This window comes from Saimiri boliviensis, chromosome 7 (assembly GCF_048565385.1).
Source record: "Saimiri boliviensis isolate mSaiBol1 chromosome 7, mSaiBol1.pri, whole genome shotgun sequence".
NCBI lineage: Eukaryota > Metazoa > Chordata > Mammalia > Primates > Cebidae > Saimiri > Saimiri boliviensis.
The window spans coordinates 57279563-57293576 of record NC_133455.1 but is presented as its reverse complement, the minus strand read 5'-3'; the positions used below and the strand labels follow the sequence as shown (position 1 = coordinate 57293576).

General features: G+C 39.8%; 1 pseudogene; it reads right to left on the bottom strand.

Moving 5' to 3' along the window:
• Positions 1 to 9099: 9099 nt before the first annotated feature.
• Positions 9100 to 10798, bottom strand: LOC101036850 (EZH inhibitory protein-like; annotated as a pseudogene).
• Positions 10799 to 14014: the final 3216 nt, after the last annotated feature.

The window sequence follows — 14014 nt, the reverse complement described above, 5'->3', positions numbered from 1 at the left end:
TTTTGAGTCTTTGTGTATCCTTGAATGTGAGATGAGTCTGGATGCAGCATACAGTTTTAGTTTTTTGTCCAAATTGCCTGTCTTTGAATTGAGGAATTTAGTCAATTTAAATTTAGAATTAATAATGATATATGTGAGTTTAATACTGTCATTTAATATTAGCTGGCTATTTTGCCCATTAGTTGATGTAAATTCTTCATTATATTGATGTTCTTTAGTTTTTGGTATTTTTTAGAAAGGCTGATACTGTTTGTTCCTTTCTATGTGTAGTGGTTCTTTCAGAAGCTCTTGTAAAGCAGGCCTGGTGGTGATGAATTCTCTGAGTGCTTGCTTGTTCACAAAAAACTTTATTTTTCCTTCACTTATGAAGCTTAGTTTGGCTGGATGTGAAATTCTTGGTTGAAAGTTCTTTTCTTTAAGGATGTTGAATATTGGTCCCCACTCTCTTCTGGCTTGTAGGGTTTCTGCTGAGAGATCTGCTATAAGTCTGATAGACTTCCCTTTGTGGGTAACCTGACCTTTCTCTCTGGCTGCCCTTAGTATTTTCTCCTTCATTTCAACCCTGGTGAATCTGACGATTATGTGCCTTGGAGTTGTTCTTCTTTTTTTTTTTTTTTTTTTTTTTTTTTTTTTTTGGAGTTGTTCTTCTTGAGGAATATCTTTGTGGTGTTTTCAGTATTACCTGGAGTTGAATATTATCCTGCCTTACTAAGTTGGGAAAATTTTCCTGAATAATATCCTGAAGCATATTTTCCAGCTTGGATTCATTCTCTTCGTCACATTCAGGTACACCTATCAAGCGTAGATTAGGTCTTTTCACATAGTCCCATATTTCTTGAAGACTTTGCTCATTCCTTTTTATCCTTTTTTCTCTAATCTTGTCTTCTTGTTTTATTTCATTGAGTTGGTCTTCGACCTCTGATATCCTTTCTTCTGCTTGATCAATTTGGCTGTTAAAACTTGTGCATACTTCGCATAGTTCTCGTATTGTGTTTTTCAGTTCCATCAATTCACTTATTTTCCTCTCTAAATTTTGTATTCTTGTTGACATTTCGTCAAACCTTTTTTCAAAGTTCTTAGTTTCTTTAGATTGTGTTAGAACAAGTTCTTTTAATTCACAGAAGTTTCTTATTATCCACGTTTTGAAGCCTGCTTCTGTAATTGAAACACACTCGTTCTCCATCAAGCCTTGTTTTGTTGCTGATGAGGAACTGGGATCCCCTGCTGAGGAAGAGGCGTTTTGATCTTGGGTATTCTCAGCCTTTTTTGACTGTTTTCTTCCCTTCGTTGTAGATTTATCCATCTGTGGTCTTTATAATTACCGTCTTTGTAATTGGGTTTCTGAGTGGACGTCCAACTTATTGATTCTCAGCGCCGAAATCTGAGCAACCCACTGCGCCGACCAAATCAGCGGCGTTAAGATTGATGGTGCTTTTCTGGCTCTGCACCAAGAACCGACGCTCTAAGGCGCCGGCAAAACCGCCTCGCCGGTCACAAGAGTCGCGCTGGCGACCCGTGGGGCTCCTCCGCTGGGAATCTCTTGGTGCGTGAGCAACAAGAATTCATGTGAAGGTGTGGTGTCCTCTCGTTCTTTGTGTTTTCAGTGGGAGCTGCAATCCCGAGCTGCTAGTGATCAGCCATCTTGGATCTCTCTCCCACATTTTCTATATTGATTATATAAGTAAATAAATCTCTCTAAGATCTATATGGTTTTTAAACAAAAATCATATCAATTTAGAAATTTTTATATAACCGGTTAGAAAAAAGTCTAGAAATTTGATATATATTCTCCAAGTTTTAAAAAATTATTGTCTTAAAAGCCAACTATACAATTTTCCCACATTTGTGTTCTTTGGCACTACTGGTAGAGATTGAGATAGCTGTGCCATTTGTCTAATGTTTATGTGTTCAGCTCTGAGTGGAGATGCAATGAAGATTGGTTCATAAATATTTAGGAAAACTGTTTTTGAGAATTTGATCATGAGAACATTGAATACCTAAACATTTTGAATTCAGGTTGATTTCACTGCTTATAGCCATAATGTCTTCACCTTGTGTCCATTTCAGCTTGTAATATTCTACATTTATAGCAAAAATTTTATCTTTCTCTGGTCTTATATTTAGATTTCCCTAGTTATTTAATTGGTCACTAACATGTGTTTGCATTCACAGACCCAAAGTATTTTACTAAGTGGGAGAACATAAAGTAACAGAATATTAGGTATCTGCCATTAATAAGTCACAACTCTATAAAACTGTTAGATTTCCCCATATAGCTAAGGGGAAAATATCCTGGAGATTTTCTTTTATTTTGGGGGGGGGGGTGGGGAGCAATCTATTGTTATCGATTCAGTACTTTGTAAAACTTCAGACCTCATCTTCTCTCCCATTATTCACCTTTCTGCAGAATACATATATAGCCCTAGTTGCGTTAGGTCTAATTTAGGTTCTCCACTTGCTCATCTGGCACTACTTCTAAATCCCTTATGTAGAAGAAAGCTGTGCCATATAGAGGTACTGGAAGATGCTAAAGTCCCAAGAAGAGTTTAAATGTGGTTTGAAAGCCTCATTCACTAAAGGCAATTTTTAGCAGTATTTTCTTAGATCTCCACCAATTAACAAATATTAAGGGCTTGTGTTGTCTTGTGTCTTGATGTTTATACAAATGTAAATCAGCTCAATAACTGAAGTAAACTCTTTCCACATTGAAAAGAGTTCTTTCTGATTAAGGTCATATTACTAACCCAAGGTAAAGCAATAAATGTCAGATTTCTTTGGGGCAAATGGTAAAGTATTCCTCCAACTACCTCTATCTCTAAATATTTAGCAGAATTTTTATGATACAAAGTACATTTACACACTGCTCTGAAATCCTTCAGCTGCACTAATTTTTACCCTTTGGTAATGTGCCATTTGATTCTCTGTCATGCTTAAAATAGAATTGCAATGAAAAGGAACAAACATGTTCAGAGTTAATGAGCTATTACTTGGGCATTTAGCATAAAGAGACTTCAAGACTTAAGGGAATAAAAGAAAATACAAATAAAAACTTTTAATAGCAACATAATTTTACTTGTTCACAAATATTTTCTTGTTCATAGAAAGTTTTTTGGATGCCACATTATTGCTTCTTTGAAAATAAAACCCTTTCTCTTTTTCCTGGACCTGTCTCATAGTCTATTTCCTTGCAGTACTATGTGTTCACCCCTCTTCATATTGGAATGCATGGCTTTCAGTAACATCAATAGAATACATATGCAAGACTCATTATAGATCCAGAAAGTAAAAAATATCAACATTCACAGCTATATTTCCTGTGCCTAGAACAATGCCTGGCACCTAGCTGAATAATGGACTAATCACAATGCATTTGACTTGAAAAATCAAATATCACCTCTTGTACTTGAGTGATATTACATAAATCATTCAAATTCAATAAGTGTATTTTCTGTGCAAGTGAAACTTACAAATATCTTGTATGTTTAGCTTTTCATCAACATGTGCTCATACTTTTTATTGTAATTTTTAATTTAAGTGTTCCCTTGGGTTGTGCCTGCTCAGCTTTATTCATTGCCTGTTCCACTGGAAATATTGGGTTTTATGAATTAATCATATTATTCATAAAGTTTTGCATAGTTTTAATGGATTGTTCTAAAATCAGTACAGTTTTCTTTTGCAATTCAACTCTCAAGTCTGACCTACTCTATCTAAAAAATCCTTTCTGAATGCCCCATTCAAAATCACTTTTCTAAGCTATTTTGGCAAAATCTTATCACTCCATGGAATAAGTAGGCAAGTCAGGGACATTTTTCACACTGTTAAACCTTCGAGATGAGGGCTTATACATAACATTAATAATCTCTTTGCAAGGAAAGATCTTGATATAAAATGAACATTTTTAAATATAAATTAAACTTGTTTAAAAATTTAAAAATAGTTAAAATATTAATCTTTCATCAGCTTTATAAATCATTGTTTAATCATTTAACTCACAGAATTTGTGCAAATTTGGCTAACACTATGTCCTATGCATTTTATAAAATACAAAACATGCATGTATCAGAATTATTTGAACCATATATAAAAAATGGAAAAGTCCCCTTTCAAGTTTCAGAGGCTGGTATCTTCTGTGTTCTACACAAAGGCAGCCAGGTCTTAAGCCCCAGGTCCAGGAAATAATCATGTCTTTACTGATCCGAGTTACAATGTCAAAAAATGTACCCTTTGAGATCTTAGTTAACAGTTTGTATGACATTCATCTTTTACTCCTGATAGGGATAAAGTGTAACATGCAATAAAGCCTGTGTTACATGCCATAGGTATACACAGATCTCATGGTATCTGCAGGGAACCAGACCTACATCACCCGTGGGTACCCCGAGTTCAGTGGGACAAAAAAATGAGAAAAAAGATTAAGAGAGAAAGTGGCACCAGGGGGCCATCACTTTATTACTTTGGAGGAGACAGTGAAGGCCCCAAACTCTGATGATCCACACTATTTATTGATTACAATCACTTTGATCTACAGGGTAGGGGTGGAGTGATGGTGGGGAGAGGGTGACATGATGGTGGAGTGAATCAGTGAGCTGGAACAGGTGTGTCGTCCTAAGAATTGATTACAGTGGCAGTTTGGGAGTTTCACAAAACAAGAACATGTGGCTATCTTTAGCTTATTATCTATGTACAGCTGGTAGAACACAGACCTTACAAGAAGCCTACAAGTCGGGCTACATCACAGTGCTACAAAGGGGTCTTATGTCCTTGAGCACAGTGTTTATGGTAACAGAGCCTAGGTGACCCTGCACTGGAACATGAGGCATGGAGATGCCTTCCTCCTCAGAGGCCTCCTGCAGCCTTCCGCAGTTTTTTGTTCCTTGTTTATGTGTTATTCATAACCAATTCATGTAGGCACTCTGAAAGTCGATTCTCCTTTGCTGCTTTTCCCAACAGGTATCTTTTTGTATTTTCTTGTAGAGAGAGAGACCAGGAAGATAAAGAATATTTATGCATGATGGGATTTAAAGAATGCCAATAAAAGTGCCAGAGCATCCATGGAAGGAAAAGCTTAAGTCTAATGGGCAATATCATCGAGTCATCTGAGCCTAGCAATGAAGAACAGGTCTGGAAATGATTAATGAACATTGTAGGAGGCATGCCAGAAGAATCTCAAGTTTAGAAGGAGGAAATGGTGCAAATAAAATCACAGAGGTGTGAAAGAATCATAGACCACATTTAAAAAAAGAAAGAAAAAAAAAACCAAGCTGTCCAATTTAAAGAAAGCAGCACAGGAGAAGTTGAAAAATAAAGTAACTAAATCATATTCAACAGTGTGTGTCTTCTGTAAATCAGAAGAAAAAATAACTGTTTGGGCATGGCATGTAAGTATCTCTTTATTAAGACATCCACAAATTAATGCAAGAAATGTTGTGAAGGGGGGAAAAAAAAGGCCTGTATATGAAACAGGTCAGATGATTGCACTGTATTTGGAAAAGCCTTCATTCATAAGCCTATTTGGAAAGTTTCATTCAGCTTGAAGTAAGAGACAAGGTGGAAAGCAACAAAGACTGGAAGGTGTGAAAACAAGCTTGTGCATTGCCAGAGAGTGAAGATATGCATGTAAATGCCGAAAGGGGTTAAAACAGAGAAAGATTGGATATGTTAGAATAATTGCATCAATTCTGTACATACTCAACCATCCAGTACAATCAGAAGTACAGAAATAGGATTATATCAGGAAAAATCATTTGCAAATGACAGGATGCAAGAAGCATCCTGTCACTTGCATAAATAAGGTTTGTCAGTTTCAAATATTGATTCTTTTGACAGATTATTAAATAAACCAACAAATAATACAATTAAAGACAAAAGGGGACATAATATGTTTAATAGTATATAAAATAGCTATTGGCAAAAATGAAAGTGCAACTCAACTGATTCAATGCAGGTACAATTACTCTAAATCCTCTACTAGATGAAAGAATAGATAATTTTCAGGTCAGAATGTCATTAAGATAAAACCCAGGCCCAACTATACATACCAGTATTCATAATCATGATGCCTGACTCTCAGCTTTCCAAACCTAGTTTTTTCTAAAACTAGTGAACAGGAGTATCAGTGAGTTACAGAAGTTCCTCCCTATGCTATCATTACATAAATTTATGTAAAATTGCTCTTTGCATGAACTAAATTACTAAAAGAGAAAAATCTCAGAATGCCACAATTAATAAAATTCTAAAAGTACATATACTATAAAATGTTCAATCAATATAAAATGAAAATTAAACATTTTTACATATATAAATATGTGTCCAACTTTGTAAAAATTTGAGGTTTATGGTGGGGACTTATTTAAACATTGAAAATTAGAAAAGGAAAAATATCTTTATCTGCAGGAACTTGTTCAGCTTTACTGGTATTTAATTTTCAAATTATGCTAACAATAGAATCTACCCATAAACCACTAAAAGCATTAATACAATAAACCATCACTAATTAAAGAAGGGAAAAGAAAAGGACCCTTTCAAGAATAGAAATAACTCTAAATTGTATAATAATTGTATAAGAAACAAATTTTCCAACTACTCTACATTGTAGAGGCAATTCTAGAAATGGTCACATCAAGGTAAATTAATAATGCCCTATAATATGCATTTTTACCCAGTACTTATTTTGTTTAATAAATCCCTTAAAATGAATATCAACCCATATATTTCATATATTATATAGAGGTGTATTTCTTTGAAAAAAATTGCCATAAATATAGTAGTATGATTACTTATATGAGGTGGAATATTTTTGGTTTCATAAGCTAAACATTAAAAATGTCCAGTTAATAGTTGCTCTTTTAATATTTAAAATATACATTTCCTCCATATTGAAACAAATTCTTAACTGGTGAAATTGAATTTGGGGGCATATACTAGTACCAGGAGAGAAGGAAGAGCATATGAGTTGCTACATTTCAATAAAGGACATGCAAGTAACCAACATCTGCAAAGATGTTTTGAATTATCAGTAATTCTGTAAACACTAGCCAATTCATTGTTTTTTTTTTTAACTTGCAGATTGAGATATATTGCAACGCAATTTGTGTTCTTATGCAAACTATGTACATTTATCATAAATAGAGAGACAATACAGAAGTCTAAATGAACTCTGTGATGCCAGACCACCTGGGTTTAAGTCCTGGTTCTGCAAATAACAGGCTGTGTAACCTTAGGCATGACGCCCTACCAAACCATATTAGTGTCAAGACAAATGGAAAAATGTGTATTCCCATACATACTTACCTAAATATCCTTGTTTATTTTGAACCAAGTGGAGAAAGTTAATACAAGCTCACTAAATGTATTTACTAAAAAGTTAATACAAGCTCACTAAATATGTTATAAAATATATTTTTTAAAAAAGGCACTACAGGGTACTTAACCATGACTAGAGCTTGCAGGCCTGGAAGTTGTGGTTGAGTCAGTGAGTGAGTGTTGAGTGAATGTAAAGGCCTAGGACATGACTGTACACTACTGAAGACTTTATAAACACTGTATACTTAGGTTACACTAAATTTGTTTACGTTTTTCTTTCTTCAATAATAAACTAAATCTAGCCTGCAGTAACTATTTTACATTATAAACTTTTCAAAGTTGTTTAATATTTTGACTTTTGTAATAACTAGCTTAAAACACAAATATTATACTGCAGTATAAAAATATTTTCTTCCTTTATGTCCTTATTATAAAAGCTGTTTTGGTAATTTTTAATATTTTTATAACATTTTTGTCAAAAATTAGGTTACCAACATACACATTAGCATAGGCATACACAGGGTGATAACTATCAATATCATAATTTTCCACCTCCATACTGTGTCCCACTGAAAGGTCTTCAGAAACAGTAATACTCATGGAGCTCATCTCCTATGATAACAGTGCCATCTTCTAGAATACCTCCTGAAGGATAGCCTGAGGCTGTTTTATAGCTAAATTTTTTAAGTAAATAGATGTATACTCTAACCTAATGATAAAAAGTGGAATACAGTAAATACATAAAGTGGTATTATAGCCACTATTATCAAATACGATATACTGTACATGACTGTATGTGCTGTACTTTTATGCAACTGGAAATGCAATAGGTTTGTTTACATCCACATATATGGATATGGCCTCTCCAGGTTTCTGATTAAATCCTCAGTTCCTCTATCTGTTATTCTTGAATGTAGTGTTCACTGCTGCTGTCATAGGTCCTGGATCAACAGCAGAATGTTTGGGGACTTGCTGTCTCCTGCCCTCCCCTTGCTCCCACCCACAACGGATGTGAAATGCTCTCTCATGTCAGTGCCCTGCTTGCTTTTCCTCCTAGATGCTGAAGAAGTAGGTGGCCATCGAAAATGACCGTGTTCAACAGACAAGTGTTCTTGCTATTTCCACCACATCTGCAGTGACTTCTTCCACTGAAGTATTGAACCTTTTGAAGTCATCCATGAGGGCTGGAATCAACTTCTTCCAAACTCCATAGGAGTAATATTTTGACCTCCTCCCATAAATGACAATTTTTCTGAATGTCATCTAAAATGGAAATTTTTTCCCCAAAGGTTTTCAACTTACTTTGCCCAGATCCATCAGAGGAATCACTGTAGCAGTTACAGCCTTAATAAATGTATTTTAAAAATGATTCTTGAAAGTCAAAATTACTCCATAACTGTGGGCTACAGAATAGCTGTTGTGTTAGCATCTTTTTTTTTTAAATATATATTTTTAAAACAAAATCAACACTTTGCTAATTAAAACATTTCGTAACAGAAAGCAACTTGGAAAACAGAAATCTCAGCTCCAGGGCAAAAGCAAACACTTGAGGAAGAAGGTGGGCCAGAATCAAAGGCCAAGGGCAAGTTAAGTGCTAGGTGGTGGTGGAGTCATGGGGAGGGGAGATTTCACAACTACGCAGAATGTTGGTTACTGGCTAGAACTTTGGGAGACCTCGCAGGTAACCACAGGGCAGGCAGGCCATTCACAAAGTGGGTAGATGTTGATTCCTTCTGTGAGTCTTAGAGGATGCTCGCAGAAGGTCACAGCTAAGGTGGTGCTGGGGGATTAGCTGTGCTATTTCTGCCTGCTCTTCTGCTCTTCTTGGGGGAAAGGGCTTGGAGCATAAAACTCTGGTATCAAGGCACGCCTAAGGCTAGCCGGGCTAGGAGTGGAGATAGATCTCAAGCCCAAAAACTCAGGGGAAGAGGAAAAGGAACTCTGCCCAGAAATCTTAGCAGTGGAGGAGGAGGGACTTGTGCCAAGAGACCTACTTGGGGAGGGGGAGGAGGAGGAGGAGCTCTCATCCCACTGCAGAGGGATGGGAAGGAAGTACCTCCCAGGGGGTGAGGGTGAGGAGGCACGCATACAGACTGCATGCCAAACAGGTGGGGAAGGACTGCTTGGCACTTAAGGATCAGGAGGGCCTGAGCTGCTCTCAAAGGCAAGCCTTCGTAAGCCAGCCCCACAGGAAGGATTCTCATTAGCCGGCCCAGACAGAGCGCAGCAGCTGAGAAGGGCTGAACTTCGCTGGGTGGAACGGCTCCGGCTCCGGCTCCTGCTCCGGAGGCCAGTGCCTGGCGTCATGCTGGTGCTGCGACGAGCAGGAGTTGACCTTGCTGTGCGGCCGCGAAGGGCACGTCCTGGTGGAGGGCTTGGCCCGGATGTGCGGCCTCGGAGGGCAGGGTCTGACCCGGAAGCAACTCTGCAGAAAGCGTGGCTGCAGTGATTAGGGCTTTGCGCAGATGCACAGCCGTGGGGAGCAGGGCTTGGCACAGGTGCACGGCCTTGGCGAGCAGGGTCAGGCGCAGATACACGGCCTTGGCGAGCAGGGTCTGGCACAGATGTACGGCCCCCATGAGCAGCGTTTGGTGCAGATTCAGGGCTTAGGAGAGTAAGGTCTAGATGAATGGCACCTGGTGGAAAAACAAGGCCTGGCGGGGCGGTGCAGCTCGGAAGACAGGGCCTGGGCCAGATGCACGTCTGTGGAGAAGAGAAGCTGGCGGGGGATGCGGCTTTGGCTAGCAGGCTTTGTCTCAGAGGCAAGGCTTAGGAGTGCGGGGCCTAGCTGGGTTGCCTGACTCGAAGTAGAAGCCTGGGAACGGCGACGGCTGCTGGGCTGGGACCCTGGAGAAGATGGCGGCAAAAGCCTAGGTAACAGACGCTTCCTTGGAGGCTTCTGAGCCCAGGCAGCCTGGTCGCGGCAGGGCTGCTTCCTACGACGGTTCTTCCAGGGGCTCTTGGTCCCGGCAGGGTGTGTCGGCATGGCCAGTGGCCTTTGGGGGTGGCTCCACAGCAGCCTGGCTGCCCCTCTCAGGCACCTCACATCCAAGGTCTTCGTGAGGACTGCAGCAGGCCTGGAGGTCAGAATGCCTCTTCGCCGGAACAGCCATGACGGGCAGCCCCGGGTTCTCATCGGCGGTGAAAATGGCGGCACCGGTGGTAGCTGCAGCAGAAGAACCGGCTCTGCTGCTGCTCAGGGCGGCACCGCCCGAGGGAAACGAGTTGCTAGAGACCGTGGGAACAGAGGCAGCAGGATCTTGATTCCCAGTCCTGCAGGCATACCCGGAGGCAGGGGCGACTTTGTTGTTTGGTCCTCCTGGCACCTTGTCCTGCTGGTACTTCTGGTCTATCTCCATGTTGGACTGGGTGACCGTCATGCCAAGTTCTCGCTTAGAGAGCGAGGAGCGCGGCTGCTACTCCTTGTACGTTTTCTGCATGGCCACCTACGGCGAGGAGGACCCCACCGACAATGCCCAGGACTTCTACGATTGGTTCCAGGAAACGAACGTGGATCTCTCTGGGGTCAAGTTCGAGGTGTTTGGTCTTGGGAACAAGACCTATGAGCACTTCAATGCCATGAGCAAGTACGTGGACAAGCGGCTGGAGCAGCTGGGCTCCCAGCACGTCTTTGAGCTGTGCTTGGGCAACGACGATGGGAACTTGGAGGAGGACTTCATCACCTGGCGAGAGCATTTCTGGCCAGCCGTGTGCGAGCGTTTGGGGTGGAAGCTACTGGCGAGGAATTCGCCAGTATGAGCTTGTGGTCCACAGTGACAGAGACATGGCCAAGATGTACATGGGGGAGACTGGCCAGCTGAAGAGCCACGAGAACCAAAAGACCCCCTTTGATGCCAAGAATCCGTTCCTGGCTGCAGTCACCACCAACCGGAAGCTGATCCAGGGAACCGAGCGCCACCTCGTGCACCTGGAATTGGTCATCTCGGACTCCAAAATCAGGTAGGAATCTGTGCACCACATGGCCGTGTACATTTTTTTTTTCCTTTGGAGAAAAATGATCTCTGCTAGAAAGCAAGGCCTCTAGAGAGGAAATCACTTTTAAGGTCTCATCAGTCAGTTGCACCTGAGAGTGAATGAGTTTATCAGGTTCTTCCTGAGAACAGGTTTTTCAGAGAAAGGGTAAGTGGTTGCACACAAAAAGGCACTTAGCTCCTGGCCAGGGCAGCAGGCCAGGGAAGGGAGGGGAGAACAAAGCAGGGAGACGGGGCACGTGGAAGAGACACGGCGGCTCCTTCCCAGTTTGGCCAGAGTGGGCCTTGGTGTCTGGGCACAGGTCCCAGGGACCAAGATGGGTAGGCCCAGGCCTTGGTGATGGAGACATCATAGACACTCAGAGGCACTTGCTGCGAGCCGATGAGACAGGTGACTCCGGAGTTCTTAAAGACGCCCTGCCCCACCCTGCATGGGAGCAGGAAGGAACAGATGCTTCTGGCCAGGACATAGGCCCCAGAGTGCTGATGTGCACCTGTGCTGTGTCCTGGGCAGAGGACTGCAGTGCAGTGACACAATCATAGCTCACGGCAACCTTGAACTCCTGGGTTCAAGTGATTTTCTGCCTCAGTCTCCCAGTCAGCTGGGAATACATACATGCAGCACCATGCTTGTTTTTTTTTTTTTTTTTTTTTTTTTAAATAAGTCCTCACTATGTTGCCCAAGTTGTTCTCAAAATCCTGGCCTCAAGCAATTTCCTCACCTCAGCCTCCCAAAACTGTGGGATTACAGGCATGAGCCACCACACCTGTCCTGGAGTAGCACTTTTACTTTCCAACAAGAATTTTCCCTTTGCATTCACAACTTGGCTGCTTTTGACAAGAGGCCTAACTTTCAACCCATCCTGACTTTCAACATGCCTTCCTCACTAAGTTTAGTCATTTCTAGCTTTTGATTTAAAGTGAAAGCCTTGTGGCTCTTCCTTTCACTTGAACACTTAGAGTCAATTATAGAATTATTAATTGCCCCTTTTTAAAAAAATTGTTATTTTAATATTTGCTGCTACCACCAAGATTTGCACCTGCAGTGGTTCTACTCAGGTCCATGTTCTATTAAGTGTCACTGCAGTGACCCTTCTACTCATCTTGGTATAGCGTCTTTAGGCTTGGGAGATCTGGGCACTGTTCCGCCGTTCCTGCTCTAGTCCCTCTGCTAGCAATGGCTGCATATTGGCTCAACTTCTCAGCATCCATTTTCAGGGGTAGTTGAGTATTCAGTTGAGTTGTTACACATTCCTTAGTGGATTCTGATTTCCATGGTCACTATACTGTTGTATGATCAGCTAGCCTAATTCAATATTGTTGTGTCACAGGGAAACCTGAAATTAAGGAAAGACATGGAGCAATATCCAGTCTGTGAGCAATCAGAACACACACAACATTTATCAATTAAGTTTGCTGTCTTATATGGGCATGTTTTGTGGTGCCACAAAACTATTACAATAGTAACACCAAAATCACTGATCACAAATTACCATAACAGATATAATAGTAATGAAAGTTTGGAATATTGCAAGAATTACCAAAATGTGTCTCAAAGACCTATGAACTTGTTTGAGTTATGGTTGTCAAAAACCTTCAATTTGTTAAATATGCAATATGTGCATGGCGAATTAAAGCAAAGCACAATAAAAACAAATATGCCTGTATACACTATGTATATCCCCACATATAATATTCATCTATATATAATAAATGTACATATGTGTTATATACCTACAAATATACATGGTGAATATATATCTCTGAATTGCCAAATCTGTTTTCACATCATTGTGAACCCTCATAAACACACCCAGCAGGGAGTCATGGTGGCTGTGTAGACCCAGAAACAGAGTTGATTAAAAACAGCTGTTCCATTTGCACAATAATACTGGGTCATAAGACAAATAAATAACAGCAACCTGCCCATATTTAAAATTTTGACATCTCATGGATTTTTTTTTATTTTAATTTTTAAAATTCATTGCATTAAATATTATTTACCTTGATTACTGAGTTTTTGGCACCGCTCCTAAAAAATTAACTTATTTATTTTAAAATTATTTTCATTGTATATATTTATGGGGTACAACATGGTTTTTTCGTACATGTATACCTAATGGAATAGTTACATCAAAGCAAATAACATATTCTTCACCTTATAAACATGATTTCTGTGGTTAGAACATTTAAAAACTACTTTCTTAGCACTTTTCAAGTATGTAGCACATTATTATTAACTATAGTCACTCTGCTCTACAACAAAATAAATGTCCAGAACTTAATCATTTTGTTTAACTGAATCTTTGTGTATTTTGACCAATCCCTCTTTGCCCCTAGCCCCTGGTAACCATACCCTACTCTTTTGAGCTCAACTTTTTCATATTCTACGTAAAAGTGAGATCATAGAGTATTTTTTTCTGTGCCTAGCTCATTTTATTTAGCATAATGTCCTCCAGATCCATCCATAGTATCTCAAATAGCAAGATTCAATTTGTTCTAATGCTGAATCTATTCCATTGTTTGTACACATCCCATTTTCTTTATCCATTAATTCATAAAGAGATATTTAGTTACTTGCCATATCTTGGCTATGAATTAATAACAATTTGCTATTATAAATAATTCTGCAATGAACATGAGGCTGTAGATACCTCTGTGACATAACTGATTTCATTTTCTTGGGTTATATACCCAGAAGTGAAATTGCTGGATTATGT